Raw genomic sequence first — 17980 nt, forward strand, 5'->3', positions numbered from 1 at the left:
TCACTAATCATTAGAGAAATGCAAATCAGAACTACAGTGAGGTATCACCTCACACCAGTCAGAATGACCATCATCAAAAAGTCTACAAACAATAAATGCTGGAGAGGGTGTGGAGAAAAGGGAACCCTCTTGCACTGTTGGTGGGAATGTAAATTAATACAACCACTATGGAGAACAGTATGGAGGTTCCTTAAAAAACTAAAAATAGAGCTACCATACGACCCAGCAATCCCACTACTGGGCATATACCCTGAGAAATCCATAATTCAAAAAGAGTCATGTACCACAATGTTCACTGCAGCTCTATTTACAATAGCCAGGACATGGAAGCAACCTAAGTGTCCATCAACAGATGAATGGATAAAGAAGATGTGGCACATATATACAATGGAATATTACTCAGCCATAAAAAGAAATGAAATGGAGGTATTTGTAATGAGGTGGATGGAGTTAGAGTCTGTCATACAGAGTGAAGTAAGTCAGAAAGAGAAAAACAAATACTGTATGCTAACACATATATATGGACTCTAAAAAAAAAAAAAAAGGTTCTGAAGAACCTACGGGCAGGACAGGAATAAAGACGCAGACGTAGAGATTGGACTTGAGGACCGGGGAGGGGGAAGGGTAAGCTGGGACGAAGTGAGAGAGTTGCATGGACATATATACACTACCAAATGTAAAATAGCTAGCTAGTGGGAAGCAGCCGCATAGCACAGGGAGATCAGCTCGGTGCTTTGTGACCACCTAGAGGGGTGGGATAGGGAGGGTGGGAGGGAGACGCAAGAGGGAGGGGATATGGGGATATATGTATATGTATAGCTGATTCACTTTGTTAATAAAGCAGAAACTAACACACCATTGTAAAGCAATTTAAAAAAAATAAAAAAAATAAAAGAAAAAACACTGTTAGATTCTTTCAATTCTCTTTAAAACCCCAATTTGCTTAAGGAGTCTATTAGTTAAGCCAAATTCAAGGTGAAACTTGATCCAAACCTCCCCCCGCACCCCACCCTCAGTTTTTTATTCTAACCAGTATACCACTGTTTGAGGCAAGTTGGAGGTGATGCTTCCAGTCATGTTTCCACATATATGTAGTAGGTTTTTCATTTTAACTCTTTTGTTCCTAAGAATGTACAGCCACAAAATTCAAAAGGGCTGACGTTTCTTTGGTGGCAATTATCAAACACAGTTTAAAACGCAAATAATGGGAACAAATAATTAAACCTTTACTAATCCCCTAAATCACAGTCTTGCAACTAGACATGAACCGCAGCTCCCAGGATCAGGACCTACCTGCAGTCTGGTTTGTGCGCTGAGGGAGATTAATGGTCAGTCGACTTGACAGGGCCCTGGGAGTGAGGCAGCATGGTTAGCAAGTGAGAGGAGTGAGTCCATGAAATGATCCTGAAAAACAGAAATAGGAGTAAACTCTGTCAAAGCCTTTTACACCCATTAAACGAAGGTTTCATGTAAATTACCTGAAGAAACAACAGGTGCCCAGAGTCCCTGTCAAAATAATAAATGGAATGTCTGTGAGCAGCGCCATCCATCGGGGTTGTTTGGAAGATGTGAAGGAAGCCAGGACCAACCCCTCCCCCCACCCCTCCCCCACCCCTCCCCCCACCCCCTTGCAAAGGCCTTTCACTCCACACAGTCTGCATTCAAATGTACGCCTTTGTTTCAGGGGAGAGCAGGTGAAAGTGCTGCCCTGAGTCATGGCTCATCTGTCACCACCGCTAGGAAAACAACTCGTAGAAGCATCGTCCTGGTGTGGCGAGAAGAGGTCCCCGTTCCCCCTTTGACGAAGCAGCAAAAACACAACCCAAAATGTAGAGTCACAGGGAAACAGCCCTTGGCTAAAATAATGCGTGTCAGAGAGGCGGACCCGGTCGATGAGATGAAAAGGTTTTCCCCAGCACCTTTTTGGGTCTCACTGCGCAAGGCTACAGGCAGGAAGCCCACCTTTGAGGGAAAGAGGGGGGGCTTGGGGTGCTGCCATCTGGCTGTGCTCACTGCCGGACACAAAGCCTTTATTTCTGCCACAGACAGAGCGAGCAGAGCAGTGAGGGGCCACTAGTGACTTTTTTCCTCTTAAAAAAAAATTTTATTTGTAATTGTGGTACAACACATGTAACATTTACCATCTGAACCAATTTCAAGTGTACAGACAGTAATGCGAAACACGTTCACATCATTATGCAATCCATCTCCAGAATGCTTTTCATCTCGCAAAACTAAATCTCCGTACATCAAACAACTCCCCACCTCACCCTCTCCCCCATCTCCCCAGCCCCTTGTAACAACCATTCTGTTTTCTGTCTCTATGAATTTGATAGCTCTAGGTACATTATGTAAGCGGAATCACACAGGATTTGTTGTTTGTGACTGGCTTATTCCATTTAGCATAACGTCTTCGAGGCTCATCTGTGTTGCAGCATGCATCAGAATTTCCTTCCTTTTTAAGGCTGAATAATATTCCATTGTATGTGTACACAATTTGTTTATCCATTCATCTGTAAATGGATACCTAGAGACCGCTTTCTACCTCTCGGCCGTTGTGAATAATGCTGCTATGAACATAGGTATACAAATATCTCTTCAATACTCTGCTTTTACTTCCTTTGGGTATATACCCAGAAATGGAATTGCTGGATCATATGATAATCCTATTTTTCATTTTTCAAGGCGTCACCATACTGTTTTCCATAGCAGCGGCCCCATTTTACGTTCCCACCAACAGTTCACAGACTTCTAATTTCTTTACATCTTCACCAATACTTGTGATTTTCTATTTGTTTGTTTTATATAGTGGCCATCCTACAGTATGAGATGATATCTTACTGTGGTTTTGATTTGCATTTCCCTAATGATTAGTGATGTTGAGCATTTTTTCATGGTTTATTAGCCACTTGTATAGCTTCTTTGGAGGGTTCGATGGTGACTTTTAAAGTTCGTGAAGCACTGGCACGGGACCTAAGTATGTCCAATGAGGCCAAAGACACAAGCCTATCTGGGACGATCCACACACAGACATTTTAAATTGACAAAAAAATTTTTAAATGTCAAAGATTTCCCACTTAGGCATCAGCAGGAGATCTAACAGTCTTTATAAAGACTGAGGCCAGCATCTAACTAACTAGGTCTGAAATGGTACCTTCTACATTACTGACCACACCTTCCCGTGAGCAGCTCTCCCAAACATCTAAAAGGCAGGAGAGCCACTGGTTGAGCTGAGACTAAAAAGTGGCCCCCGTGATACCTCTGACACGGGAGCTAGAACACAAGAACCCCACCTTTTGAAACTTCAAAACCTGAGTTGTCTGTCTTTTCTCAGCTACACTCTTTTAACATAGGAACTAAAAGTGGCCAGAGAAGCTCCCAGCTGCCGGGTCTGAGACCTCACACAATAAGCTGATGGGCGTGAGCCTTTGTGCTTGTGTACTTTCATCAAGACCAAGGTCTGGTGATGACCCACAGGTGAAAGTCTCCTGGGCGGCTCTTTGTCAGGCCCTTCTGATCCCAGGATCACGTGCCCAAAGACGAGCTCACACAGCACTGGCTCGAGGCCCCCAACCCAGCGGCATAAAGCTGCCACTGTGAGAGGGTCCCGCTGGGTCAGCCGCTCAAGGACACACAAAGACAGGGGTTCAAAGGCGCAGAATGGCTCAGGGTTGGAAGTTTATGCCCCAGCAGCAGACTGTAACCTCAACTTGTCTTACTCCTTTTGAAGTTAAATAGCTTAATTTTAAATTTCATGTCCTATTTTAAAACACACAGCCCTGAACCCTGTCCTTTCTGAGGCGCTGTCCATAAGGCCTGCAACTGCGGGGCTCACAGAAGCATTTAATAAACACCTGTTGAATTGAATGAAAGCAACTTCACCTGTTAGAAGGTTGATCTGGGCACAAACCAAGAGCAGGAATCATCCCAACAGGATCTGGCTGAAAGACTGATGTTATTAATCCATGAGGCGATGTCTCAATAATTAACACAGTACTGCCTGGAGAAAAGCCGAGAGGCGGATACAACGTGCAATGTGACATGTGCACGGTGCTGACCAGCTGTTCAACATCCCTAGTCAATCAATCCCACAAAAGGAAAACAGCCTTAAACTGTAGCAATAAGAATTTATCTAATATTTATGAGGAATTTATTGACAGAGAAGGGTAATCTCTGAGGGAAACTTTAGATCTGTCCCTGAGGAGTTTGGCAAATTGAACTGCTATTTATCTGTCATGCTTCAGCTGTGATTTTTTGTCTGAAAGCAAAAGAATAAACAGGTCAGGTTTTCTGCAACCCTGACTCTCTGAACTCTTTTACTAAGGGAATTTTATGGTAGTCAAGTTAAAAAAAAATTTTTATTGATAGAAAGCAGGCTGACAATATCAAAATGACAGATTTCCCGTGAAATTTTTTTAAAAGCAAAGAAATAGCTAAAAGCCCCCAATAGAAAAAAGCATGCACATTGGGTACACTAACCTGCAGTAATTAATACATATCAGGTACACTAATGTACAACAAGGCCCACAGTTGACCCAGAGAAAATTTAAGTGACGTTACTCAAGAATAAATGAAAGGGTGCTAAGACTGTGTGTACTTCACAAATATTCTATGCTGTGTATACACTTTTTTTACAATTATTTTTTATTTATTGAATAATAATAATAAAATATTGGAATTTTAAAAAATTGATCACAATCTCCTGAACCTAAAAACAACCCTTGTCTTTTGTTTTCTACATTCCCTTCCAATCCCCAATCTTATGAATATGCTATGTAGCTTTTTAAGCTAAAATCACAAACAAGAATGGATGTTTTTTCTTTTTTTTTTTTAAATTGAAGTATAGTTGATTTACCATGTTGTGTTAGTTTCAGGTGTACGGCAAAGTGATTCATATACATATGATTCAGTTATATATATGTATTTATATGTATATATATATATATATATCTCATATATACATTCTTTTTCAGATTCTTTTCCCTTATACTTTATTACAAAATATTGAGTATAGTTCCCTGTGCTGTACAGTAGATCCTTGTTATCTATTTTATATATAGTACTGTGCATATGGTAATCCCAAACTCTTAAACTTTTTAAAATTGCAATCAATTACCACCCCAGAAATGTCCAGCAATGTGGAGGAATTCTACAAATAACGTCATCAGAATCCCAGCAGCCACTGTGACCTACTGAATCTCACAGCAGGAATCTTTTAGGAGGAAATTCAAGATTTACCTTTTCTTCACTTGCCTTGAGCTTGGGCTTGAACTGATGTGTCAGATTGCCAAATTCTCTGCTTCCACGTAGTATAGAGTTCAGAGCAAAGGAAACTAAAATCCTCCAACTCTGCTTGGTCTCCGCCTGTGCCGGCTGCCCAGATGGAGCAACTACAGGGAAATCAGAGACGAACCGAGCAGGCCAGATGGGGCTGTGAGGAGGGCTGGGGGCTGACCGGTGATGGCAAGCAGAACGGAGGCGTGGGGACACGGAACAAAAGCCAGACTTACGGCTTGGCGAGGCAGTTAAGGGGAGCTCAACAAGATATCAACAAGGCTTCTCACGCAATTTTAGAAAGATTTTTATACTGAAAGAGGAGCCTCATCATTGGACAAGACAAACATTTCAGAGAGTGATGAGAGCTGGAAAAAAAGATAAGAAAAGGACTAACCATTAATCATAACAATATCTACTTGGTCCCCTTTACTTAGGGGTGGGAGGCTGAGGGGAGCTTCACTCATTAAGGAGACAAATCTCAGAATCCTTGTCTGGTTTGTGTCACAGAACTTGGGTTTAAGACCTGCTTCCAGCTCTTAAATAGCATGTGAGTTTCAGGTCGAACTACTTATGCTTTCTGAATCTCTTTTTCCCCATTTGCAACTTGAGGATAAAAGTATCTGTCCTACCTACCTCATGGATAGAGAATCGAGTGTGGAAATATATGTGAAACCACCTAAAAAACTGTGAAACATAAATATACACTACTATTATTAATTTTTAGTGATAAATTTAACTTGGTGTACTATGATATCAGATCTTATAACAGTCTGCTGTTTCATTTTATTAACTATTAATCGGTACATTAATTATTACATATGTTTATATATATAAATTTGGAACTTTCCAAGTTCCATTGTTAGCACTGATTTTGATTTTGATCAATTCCCCAATGATTACAGCATATAAAACTATCTAATTTGCCACACGTGTCAAATGTCAACAGAAACAATGACACAAACCATGTACTTGTATTATTACATGCTAGAAAGTGTAGAAATGTAACCTAAGTGTTCACTGAACAACTGGCGAATCTCAGCCACGGCGATCTTGGTCCCCAGGGGACATTTGGCAATATCTAGAAACATTTTTGGTTGTCACGCTGGGGCACTGGCACCGAGCAGGTAGAGTTCAGAGATACTGCTAATCATCTTACAACGCACAGGACAGTCCCCACAATAAATAATTACTTGACTCCATACATCATTAGTGTTGAGGCTGAGAAACCCTGCCTTAAAATGTTACTGCCTGTCTCATTACAAACACTAAAATACAAGAACAAATATGCCGAAAAATCTAAAACCAAAGCATTCAAACTCTGTCAAGGACCCAAACTTACTAACAAACTCTGTAAATACGGCCGGAACCTGCTTCTCCCATCTTGCCTCAAGGAAGTGCACTCCAAATGCACGGATACCCGGACTCGAAGGAGCTCATTTCTAATCATAAGAAAACTTGAACCCAATTTGTATGAAGAGGCAGGAGAAAGGAACATATGGTCTCCACAGGAATAGTGCTGAGGGAGAGAAACCCTTATAAATAAAGTGGGCAGAAAGCGGGCCGCTGCTAAGGGCCTCAAAAGCTAAGCGTCCATTGTGGAGCCCCATTGGGTCTATTTCAATACAGCAGGATTCCTTCCAAATGCATATTAACAGATGAAAAGACAAACCAATCTGCAGCAAGGGATGCCTAACAGGACCTCAGTCGACAAGCATGGCTGGTATTCAGCAGGGGAAAAGCAATAAATTCCACAGAGACAATAGCCCAGCTTTTTGCATAGTTCATCACCTTAGTAAGCCAATTTCTCGCAAGCAGGGTCTCAGCACTCACACCTGTTTTCATAAAAAAAAAAAACCTTTAACATCTGCAGCATTGCTTACAGAAGTGTTTGTCCAAGGGTTCATGATGCACTGTTGGCTCATGAAATTCATTTAATGATTTAATACCGGTATTTTCAAAGGAGTAGAATAGAACAGAACAGAATAGAATAGAATAGAATAGAATAGAATAGAATAGAATAGAATAGAATAGAATAGAATAGAACAGAATAGAATAGAATAGAATAGAATAGGAATGGAGCAGAGACTGTAATAAAATAGAAGATAGAGAATTGTATCCCAATAATGGTAAAAATTGTTCTATGACATTAAATTTTTTTGTGTGCTTGTATGTTTGCCTGTATACTGGGTGGTGAAGTAAAATTATATCTCCTTGAGTAACGGTCTGAAAAAAGAACTTGAAAACAATGATTTATAAAACCGCAAGCAGCAGTTTCAGCAGAATGGCACACCCGTTCTAATAAGACCCAAGTCTAGAGAGTCTTGAAACATCCAAGAAAATCATCACCCAAGGCAAACACTTCAGGTAGAGAGAAGAAGAGCGAGAGAGAAAAGGACTCTCCGCTATTGATGTGCAGTTCTGGGCACCACATGTGACGTCCTCACCCTCCTGCAGGCTACAGATTAAGAGAAACTTTCATTGGACGTTCAGACCCTTCCTATGAAAGTTAAAAATGACCCCATAAGGAAGTCAGCCAAAGAACTGAGTCTTGAGGATGTGTGAGATTCTGCTAGATGAGGAAAGAAAAGGACGTTCCAAGGAATAGAAAACAGCACATCCAAAGACACGGGCGCTCCAGGACCACTCGCTGAAGCCGTACGTGACTGAATCAACGAGTGAACTAAGCAGAGAAAGCCCCCAGCTTGCTCAGGAAAGGTGACAAGGGCAGCAGGGGCTGAGCACAAGTGTCAGGGATAACGTTGAGAGAGATGAGGAGGAAGAGGTAAGAGGGGAAGGAGGGATGAGGGAGAGGAGGCCGGGGGAGACCTTGCCTGGCCCTGCCCATCACCCTTCACGCCCTCCCCACTGTCCCCAGGACCACCACACATGAGCCATCTCCTAGGGACACTCTGGGACACCATCTGGGAAGGAGGCCACAGTAATCAGTAGCTTGAAGCCCAATGTGGGAGGCAGTGTTGGCAAAAGAAGAAAATGTCCTTAGTGTTCGCAGAAACTTGGGAACTGATGTGAAATAGGAGTTCCACTCACCAAGTCAACTTGAATTTCCGCAGACCCGCCTATACATCCACCCGTGTGCTGGGCACGGGAGAGAAACAAGAGTGATATATGATCTGATCCCTTCCCCAGAGGGGCTTATCAGCTTGTGTAGGAAGGGGGAGCAATGATTAACAGGAAACATTTGTAGAATCAATAAGCGAGTTTACAACAACTTTAACAGCACTGAGTTTATGAGAGACGTGGTGAGACCAACAGTCCCACAAATATTACTGGTATGTTTCTGGAATGTCAGTGAGTTGAGAGGCCCAGCTACCTCTGAGCCGTCACAGAAACTGAAAATATTTCAGGGGTTTTTTAAAAATCAACTTTTCAATAAAAATTACAGAACTAACATAGTCTAAAATAAAACCATCCGTGTAAAGATAAAACTTTTTTATTTTTCTTTCAAAAATTATCAAAATGTATCTCATACATTTTCATCCCTGTTCTTTCTAGCACAGTAGCATGGATTTATTTATTTATTTATTTTTTTGGTATCAAATGTTGGGACTTCCCTGGTGGCACAGTGGTTAAGAATCCACCTGCCAATGCAGGGGACACAGGTTCGAGCCCTGGTCCGGGAAGATCCCACATGCCGCGGAGCAACTAAGCCCATGCGCCACAACTACTGAGCCTGTGCTCGAGAGCCACAACTACCGAGCCCACGCTCCACAACTACTGAAGCTCGTGTGCCTAGAGCCCATGCTCCGCAACAAGAGAACCCACCACAATGAGAAGACTGTGCACCGCAACGAAGAGTAGCCCCGGCTCGCTGCAACTAGAGAAAGCCCACGCGCAGCAACGAGACCCAACACAGCCAAAACTAAATAAATTAAATAAATAAAAATTTATAAAAAAAAAAAATCGCTGACCTTAAAAAATATATATATCAAATGTTGAGTCCCACTCTGCATTTTCTCCCAAGTGTACTTCAAGTCTCATCCACAATTTGGCCAACAGCCTGGTCTCTACAGACCTTATACTGCTTTGGTGACGGCTGGAACCAAAGATGCACAAGATTCAAAATGGTTAGCATGACTTTTAAATAACCCTCTTTTGTAACTTGGGATTCAAAATGGTTTGCATGACTTTTTTTTTTTTTTTTTTTTTTTTAATGAGGATCTTGAATCAGATGCGTATGTTTTTGATTGATTGATTGATTGATTTTGGCTGTGTTGGGTCTTCGTCTCTGTGCGAGGGCTTTCTCCAGTTGTGGCAAGCGGGGGCCACTCTTCATCGCGATGCGCGGGCCTCTCTCGTTGCGGAGCACAGGCTCCAGACGCGCAGGCTCAGCAGTTGTGGCTCACGGGCCCAGCCGCTCTGCGGCATGTGGGATCTTCCCAGGCCAGGGCTCGAACCCGTGTCCCCTGCATTAGCAGGCAGATTCTCAACCACTGCGCCTGGTTTGCATGACTTTTAAATAACCTCTCTTTTTTAACTTTTAGGAACATGAGCCATTCCACAACAAGCGAGTTCAGACATGGGTAGGCACCTCCCAAGCTTCAGACCAAGACGAAAACAGCAGACCATGCATCGGAATCCCAGGCTATAACCACACGGCTTCTCATTGACTCGGAGACCAGTCTGTAAGGCACGTGCTTCAGTAAATCAGAAGCAGGCATCGCACTCCTAAACCTCAGTCATGTTCTGTGAACAAAATATACCATGGTCATTGTACCAGGTTATTCTTAGCAAAGTATTTCTTCATTATATACTGTTCCATTTAAGTTAAAAAAAGAACAGGCTTAAACCACACATTTCTCCCCTCATTTAAACAGGGGCTTTCCTCACCCTCATAAATGTGTAACTATTTTTCTTCCATTCGGCTTGTAGCCTGATTGAAGCCTTCATTTCTTTTTTTTTTTTTTTTTTAATTTATTTATTATTTATTTATGGCTGTGTTGGGTCTTCGTTTCTGTGCGAGGGCTTTCTCTAGTTGCAGCAAGCGGGGGCCACTCTTCATTGCGGTGCGCGGGCCTCTCACTATTGCGGCCTCTCTTGTTGCGGAGCACAGGCTCCAGACGCGCAGGCTCAGTAGTTGTGGCTCACGGGCCTAGTTGCTCCGCGGCATGTGGGATCCTCCCAGACCAGGGCTCGAACCCGTGTCCCCTGCATTGGCAGGCGGATTCTCAACCACTGCACCACCAGGGAAGCCCGAAGCCTTCATTTCTATAAGTCTATGTCTTAAAGCCACAATATAAGTTGTTCTTGGGCCTGAAGGTAAAATTAAACCAATCACTGCTGAACTTTTCCATAAATCATACATTATTCAAAATAAACCTGATAAGATTTTAGCTACTAACTTTACAGAAACTTTCAGGAAAAAAAAAAAAAAAGAATAGCATTAGTACATATAGTTTAAATTTCATAATTTACAGGAATTGAAAAGTTTTGATACCTCAAGTAGATGGGCATGCAGAGAGACAGGGAAGGATTTAATATATCCTGAGATGCTGTGTGCCAGGGCTACCCAGGGCACAAGAACCCCAAGAGCTTAGCTAATCATCCCTGTTTTATAGGAAAGGGAATGTTAGCCTCCAGGGATTAAATAATTTGACCAAGATCCCGAAGGGGCAAAGGTAGAAATCCAACCTGGATTTCTTTAATTTTTAAAAAAATATATGTATTTACATCAATACAATTTTAAATGTTTCTGTACTTTTTAAACCTGAAAACATCCCATATCTTTTTTTTAAAAAGTACAATCTAACTTTCAGTTTCCTCCTTTAGAAGAATGATTGTGATCCATGCCCCTTTCATAAATACCTTTCCCTAGCGGTATCCGTTCTCCAAGCAGCAAAGGCTTCCACAGCTGGGGATGGGAACATGATAAAATGAAAAACTACAATTTTAAGTTAACTTAAGAGCTGGAAGTTTAAAATGTAGTTATTCTATTCTGCTGCTTTGCAACAACACTGCACAAACGAGAGTTTTGTTTTCTTGATAGTTTAAGCTACATGGTCATTATTCTAAGTATCAAGACCATAGAATAACCAAGGGGAATCTTCCTGAAGTTTCCATTTCATCTAATGCTAAGTAATTTAAACATTGTTGCCATAATAAAGAAACATAGAGCATGAAGTAAAATATAAAATTTACATTTTGAGATAAAACATAGGAAGTCAATGATATTTAGCATTTACATTAGGTTGCTTTAGCTACCTCATCGGGTATCCTAAGTAGGATATATTTCCATTGAATAATGTGATAATTGTTTCCTGAGCAACTAGTCTGTGCTAGAACTGTTCTGGGCCCTGGGATATAGCAATAAATACACCTCCCCCCCCCCAAAAAAATCCCTTTCATGAAGCTTATATTATAGTGGGGAGACTGAACGATAAACCAAGAAGGTAAGTAAATTATATATTAGAAGGTGATTAAGTACTTTAACAAAAAAATAAAGGGTGAAGGGGGAAATAGGCAATGTGGGGAGAGGGGAGCTACAGGTTTAGAAAGGGGAGCAGAGAAGTCCTCATGACTGGTGACATTTAAGCAAGGACTTGCTGGAGGGGAGAACATGTGGATTCTGGGGAAAGAAAGAGCCTCTGAAGCAGAGGACAGAGGTGCAAATGCCCAGACTGATGGACATGCAGGAGGTCAGCTCGGCTAGAGCAGGAGCCGTCAGAGGGGACGAGGAGCCAGAGGGCGCAGCCGAAGGGACATTGTAAGGACTCTGGCTTTCACACTGAGATGGCAAGTCATGATTAGAGGGCTGTGAATAGAGAGGGCTCATCATGGGGCATATTTCAAGAGGACCCCTGCAGCTGCCCCGGGGATCTGGACAGCTGGCAGCAAGGGGGAAGCCAGGGCCTGTTGGGCTGGGAGGGTAATTCACATGAGAGGTGATGTGGGTTGCACTCAGGTGGGAGGGTTGGGAGTCTGGAGACAGGTGAAGGGAGAGCCAACAGGAGTCTCAGGTGGTTGGGAGTGAGCGGTGACAGGTCAAGGACGACACCGCGATCTTCAGACTAAGCCACCGGGAGAATGGGGAAGGCCGAGCAGAGCGGGCTTGGGAGGAAGACAAGGAGGTGGGGTCTGCTTTTGCCAGGTGGGAGATGCCCACTGGACATCAAAGTGGCAACGCTGAGTAGACACTGGGATTTAGGAGCCTAGAGTTCCAGGGAGAGATGGGCCTGAGGTACAAATTTTCTATCACCCACGTGAAGATGGTATTTAAAACATACACTGGGGCTTCCCTGGTGGTGCAGTGGTTAAGAATCCGCCTGCCAATGCAGGGGACATGGGTTCGAGCCCTGGCCCAGGAAGATCCCACATGCCACGAAGCAACTAAGCCCGTGAGCCACAACTACTGAGCCTGCGTGCCACAACTACTGAAGCCCGCGTGCCTAGATCCTGTGCTCCACAACAAGGGAAGCCACCGCATTGAGAAGCCCGTGCACCGCAACAAAGAGTAGCCCCCGCTCTCTGCAACTAGAGAAAGCCGGCGCACAGCAACGAAGACCCAACACAGCTAAAAATAAATAAATAAAAATTAAATAAATTTATTTAAAAAAAAAAAAACATACACTGGATGAGCTCCCCGAGGGAATAAGTAAACAAAGGGAAGAGAAGAGGCCCAAGGAGGCCCGGTAGTGCTCCAACACCAAGAGGCCAAGAAATAAGGAGAAACAGGAAGAGCGGTCAGTGGATCCAATTAAGAGGAAACCAAGAAAATATGTTGCTGACAAAGCCCACTGAAAAGAGGCTTTTCAGGGAGGAGATCACGAGCAAGTACCAAATGCTTCTGATAGTTCACGTAACAAGGACTGAGAACAGAGCCCTGGGCTCAGCAACGTGGAGGCTATCGGTGAACTTGACCGGAGCAGAGTCCAGGTGGAGAAAGCTGGGTTGGAGTGAGTCTGAGGATGAGGTCCATGAAACTGAAGATGGTGAATAGAGACAACTCGTCAAGGAGTTTTACTGTAAAGAAGAGAGAATCAGGCGGTAGGAATCTAAAAAAAGTGTGTGTGTGTGTGTGTGTGTGTGTGTGTGTGTGTGTGTGTGTGTGTTCAGAAAAAATCCGAGAATTTGATGTGGCAGGAGAGAGAGGGGAAATTCTGGTGTTGTCCTTTATTAGCCAAGGGGGAAGGAGGCTTCTCCCCAAGCCTGTTTATTATGCCCCCGAGGGGGAACTGGCCCTAGAGCCATGACGCTCTACTATTAGAGAAACTTCAGAAAAACATCTGAGAATAATAAACACACGAGGTAAGGCACCAGGACAAAAGGGTATCAACTCTAGAAAGGAACTTTTTGGCAAATTATTTCTCACTGTGTCTTCTTATAATTTCCAGTTTTTTTTTTCTCTCTAGGTCACATGTAGGGTAGAAAAAGTAAGTCAAGGTTTTTGCTATGTTCCGGTTACTTCTGGGTTTGGGGGTTGTTTTGTATTTAACTTTTGATTAATTTGTGATCATGCTATCAATTGTCAATGGAATATATATGTATATACATATATGTGACTCTGTGTGTGTGTCTGTGTTCCATGAATGTGGGTACACTTTTCACGAAGCTCTTTACTCTCTATTACCTTTTGATATCTGGGGTTTTCTTGGCTTATGTCTGTCTGTGAACAATGCTGCCTTTCACTTGTCACTCTACCTTCCAGGAGTGGCTACAGATGACTTGAAAACAAATCTATTTTCATTCTCTCCACTCAGAGTTTCTTTTCATTGGCTTTAATGGTATGGACTTTTAGCTTTTGTCTTTCCCAGCCCATACACTCTGCATCTCTTTAGCCCTTCACATCTCAGCAATCCTACTCAATTCTGCAACTAGAGATGTGTCAAGGTCAAGTACAAAAACAGGATGGGGATTATTATTGCTTTCCAGTGCTGTCCTAAAGATACCCAGGATTTCTAAACCTTTATTTAAGTTTTAGGAACACCCTGGACCAACTTCATCCCAACACTATCTGCAGCACTTACCACGTCCCTTTCCTAGAACAAAATGATTACTTAGTCTATCACTTTATATGTAAAGTTTATTTTTCCAAAAGGGCCTTACATTACCTTGGCACCAAAGCTAAAGTCCATCTGCTGTCTTCTGTTCCCTTCCAGAGCCTCTCTTGTCAGGCACAGAACTAATGAAAACGTCAGTCTTCTATTAGAGTGGGATCATGGGGAAAAAACCTCTCAATATAAGGCCACAAAGAGGGACAGATTGACAGATGAAGTCTAGCCAAAGCTGCCTTGTCATATAGGTTAACACATGGGCACCTAACTCTCTCTCTGGCAATAGTTAATGGGAATGATGACCATCGACTGAGTGTACAGCTTTGAACTTCATTAGGATCCAAGAAAAACAAAAGTCTTTGTCTTGTCTCTGACTAGAGCTTTAAGCCTGTCTGGTTTGGTAAGTAATTAAGTATGTAAATCAATGAAAGAAAGGAAGGAAGGAAGGAAGGAAGGAAGGGAGGGGGAGGGAGAGAGAGAGAGAGGGAGGGAGGGACAGAGGAAAACGGGTACGTATGTGTCAATTTATAAAGATATATCAGAATGAGCCAAAGTATTCCCAATTAAAGAAACAGGTAGTGTAGGGAAAGACCAACAAGATAACTGGTATCACTTCCCAGCTCGGCAACCAACCTTCTCAGCAACTTTGGACATGCCATTTCATTTCTGTAGATTTTCAGTTGTCCCATTTGAAAAATTGCCTAAGGTCCCTTTTCAACTCTGCAATACTACAGACTATAAATAGCTGACAATAGAGTGTACGATGTATTCCTGGGATACTGACATTAACACCTCCTAGCATTTGGGAGTCCATCTGAGATAGAACTGAATAATCAAAAGACACTCAACCCACCATTACTAAAATTCAAACTGTTATAAACACAATGTTTAGAACCTTTCTGTGTCAACAGTCAGAAATTCAGGTTTATCAACTACTAATATTATTTCTTTTCCCTGTCTCTAATATTATTGCTATTTCTTTTGAGTCCATACCTTTATCTAATTTTTTTTTTTTTTAGTTTTTCTAGTAAAACCATTTTATCTTGTTCCTTATTTAAGGAACACAATTATAGATGACAAATGCAAATTATTACTTATTTATTTATACTTATTATTACTCCCCTTTTAAGGGATCTCACTAATGGGGTTTATTATCTTTATGTAAATGAGTCTTACAAAGTGGGCTAAACCTGAAGGCACAGACAGACACAGAAAGGGGCCCCATCAGATATTTAAGGAGTGTGAGCTTTTCCCTCTAGGCTTCTCTCTGTGTTGTTTCCACATTCATTCGATAGCTGTTGAATAGGAAGAGGTTGTAGGGACCCTACACTAACTTTATACTTCTGAAAAAGGGAATATGGCTCTTCCCAAACACAGTCTTGGACCACCAAGACAGAACCATCTGCTCTACTTAGTGGTTAAGTGAAGGACCACTTCAGAAGGATAATCTCTTGGCAAGGAGCCCAGCCCTTATCTCGCACTTCCAGGCATCCTAGATCAGGCCTGGGGTAAGGAGAAGGCTTTGCAAGTCACTCCCTCTGCACTAAAGTATTGAAAGAAAGGTGTTATCTACTTGCATTCAAAACACCATGTCAGTATGGAGTGGAGTCAGAAGGTTCTTCAACAGACTTCAGTTTCTGTCTACAACCTCTGGTGAAAATCAAAGTGGTTGACATGTGTTAATGTGACTACACAAGAAGACAGGTGGGGTTTGCTCTGTCCCTGCTCTACGTGGCTGCTGGCTCTGTCACAGCAGCAATTTCTACATTCAAAGGAAGAGCAAGAAATAAAACACTACCAGCATTTCTATTAGTTCTAACCTACCTGGACAGCACTCACATTCCTCCATCCCTAAAAGACATTTCTGTAAAGGAAGACACACATTGAAGGGGCACACACATCACCCACCCTAAAATAACTCATAACCTCATTCAACTGAAAGTAAGTACAAAACTAGAATCCCTAAGTATGACGGAGGGCCACAGTGAAACGCTGAGACGTGTTAGGGAAAACTCTAGCAGCTGTTCTGCAGTACACTGACTTTCCAGAAATTCTATAAATAATCTTCCAAGTTACAATGACTTCAAGAAAGCTTCCTATTTCTGTCTCTCCACCTACCAATTTTCCGAGAATTACATGCTTGGCCAAATTAACATAAAGCTGAGGGAAATACTCTGCCGAGCGGGGTTGCTCAATCCTTGCTGATAAACTCAGCGCTCAGACAAACGCCTAATGAATGAGCCGCCCCTGAGGGATTATGACATGAATCAATCATCCTACTTAAATAAAGCACTCCCCGCTGCCCCCCTCCACACACACACAGATGATGAAGGATTCCCTTTCTTTCTCAGAAAGTTGGAGACAAAAGTTAAGGATAAACATGAATAAAGAGTGAACATCAAATTACAAGTCTAAAAAGAAACTCTTAAACCAAGGAGCTCACTCAAGCTCAGAAGTAAGGCCTGAGGAAGTTACATAATGAGCAGGAAACTATAAGATATAATCTCTGCGCACATTTTCATTTCCCTTCGTGCCCTGAAAGAATTAACTGGTAAAGATAAGGTCATAGGCATTAGTGCTTTCACATGGTCAGACTGAGGAATGGCACTTTCTTGAGATAGCAGGAAAAATAAATCCATACAACGTATACCATCAGCTTTGGGAGAGAGTTAATTAGTAAAATGGGACGGGCAGCTGTGATAAATCACCAATAGGTGTGTGAAAGCATATAGACACTCAACTTGAAAGGGACTGTTCCCTCATGCACACCAACGTGGGCAGCCCAAGTACAAAATAATGTAAAACAAAATTCAGCACATGATGACATGTTACCAAAAGGAACATTTCAAGAAACACTGATATTTCACATATAACATGAAGTCTCAACTGCAAAAGGGGGAAAATAAACATTTATACCCTTACCTTTGCCAGAACTTTGGATGCAGCCAGTTCTTCTCAGGCTCTCTTAATTAGTCCACCAAGTTTCCCAGAGTCAAGGTCTATATACACATCCGTGGACTCCCTCTTCTTCCTGCTCACAGTAAGGCAGGAAACAACGTCTAACACTTCAAATGCTCGGCCGTTAAGAGCTAAAAAGAGATCCTGTGCAACGCTGGATATATTTTTGTCTGCTAGCTACACACCCTCATCATGTTCAATTTTTTCCATTGGTGGAGAAGTATGATGCAGACTTAACCAGAAAGTGGTTTTCCATGGGCTGCCGGCAGCGATTAGGCAGGACAGCCTGCCATCAGGGCCTCGGAGCCGGGCTCGCCCATGACTGCGCTGCTGTTGGCCTCGCATTCCAGAATTACCACCAAAGTTCCGTAGGAACACGGCTCCAGAGTTTGCTGAATAAAGGTTTACTCACTTGAAGGGAGCCTCAGCTGCTTTTTTAAGCCTTCTCAGCAGGAAGAATACACACCTACCATCCTTGTGTTTAGAGCGGTAGTAAACATTCTATCTCCAAAACCACAGCTGGAATGTGACGGTCATAAAAACTCTGCCTCAAGAGCAGCCCTTCAAAATAATTTTGTGATTTGCAAAATAGCGGGTGTAATACTTACTCTGTGTGCCTTGCTGGAGTTGCTTCGTTTCTCAGTGAAGTAGCAGTGCCCTACAGCGCCCTACGTCGGAAGTCCCTGTTATCTCAAAAGGTCGCTATTTTCTCAAAAATTAACATTGAATTGTTAAAA

General features: G+C 42.4%; 1 protein-coding gene across 4 annotated transcripts in view; it reads right to left on the bottom strand.

The window, feature by feature from the left end:
• The window catches only part of TIAM2 (TIAM Rac1 associated GEF 2), a 232914-nt gene that overhangs the window by 106818 nt on the left and 108116 nt on the right, over positions 1 to 17980 (bottom strand). For 2 of the 4 annotated variants that reach the window (XM_057528047.1, XM_007186128.3), the window contains one exon: positions 1294 to 1404. The gene's annotated coding sequence lies outside the window, so the exon portion shown is untranslated. Of the gene's footprint in view, positions 1 to 1293; positions 1405 to 9861; positions 9881 to 17207; positions 17317 to 17980 lie in introns of those variants that run through there. The other 2 variants (XM_057528048.1, XM_007186129.3) reach the window with 2 other exon arrangements.

This window comes from Balaenoptera acutorostrata, chromosome 14, assembly GCF_949987535.1.
Source record: "Balaenoptera acutorostrata chromosome 14, mBalAcu1.1, whole genome shotgun sequence".
In the NCBI taxonomy this organism is placed as follows: domain Eukaryota; kingdom Metazoa; phylum Chordata; class Mammalia; order Artiodactyla; family Balaenopteridae; genus Balaenoptera; species Balaenoptera acutorostrata.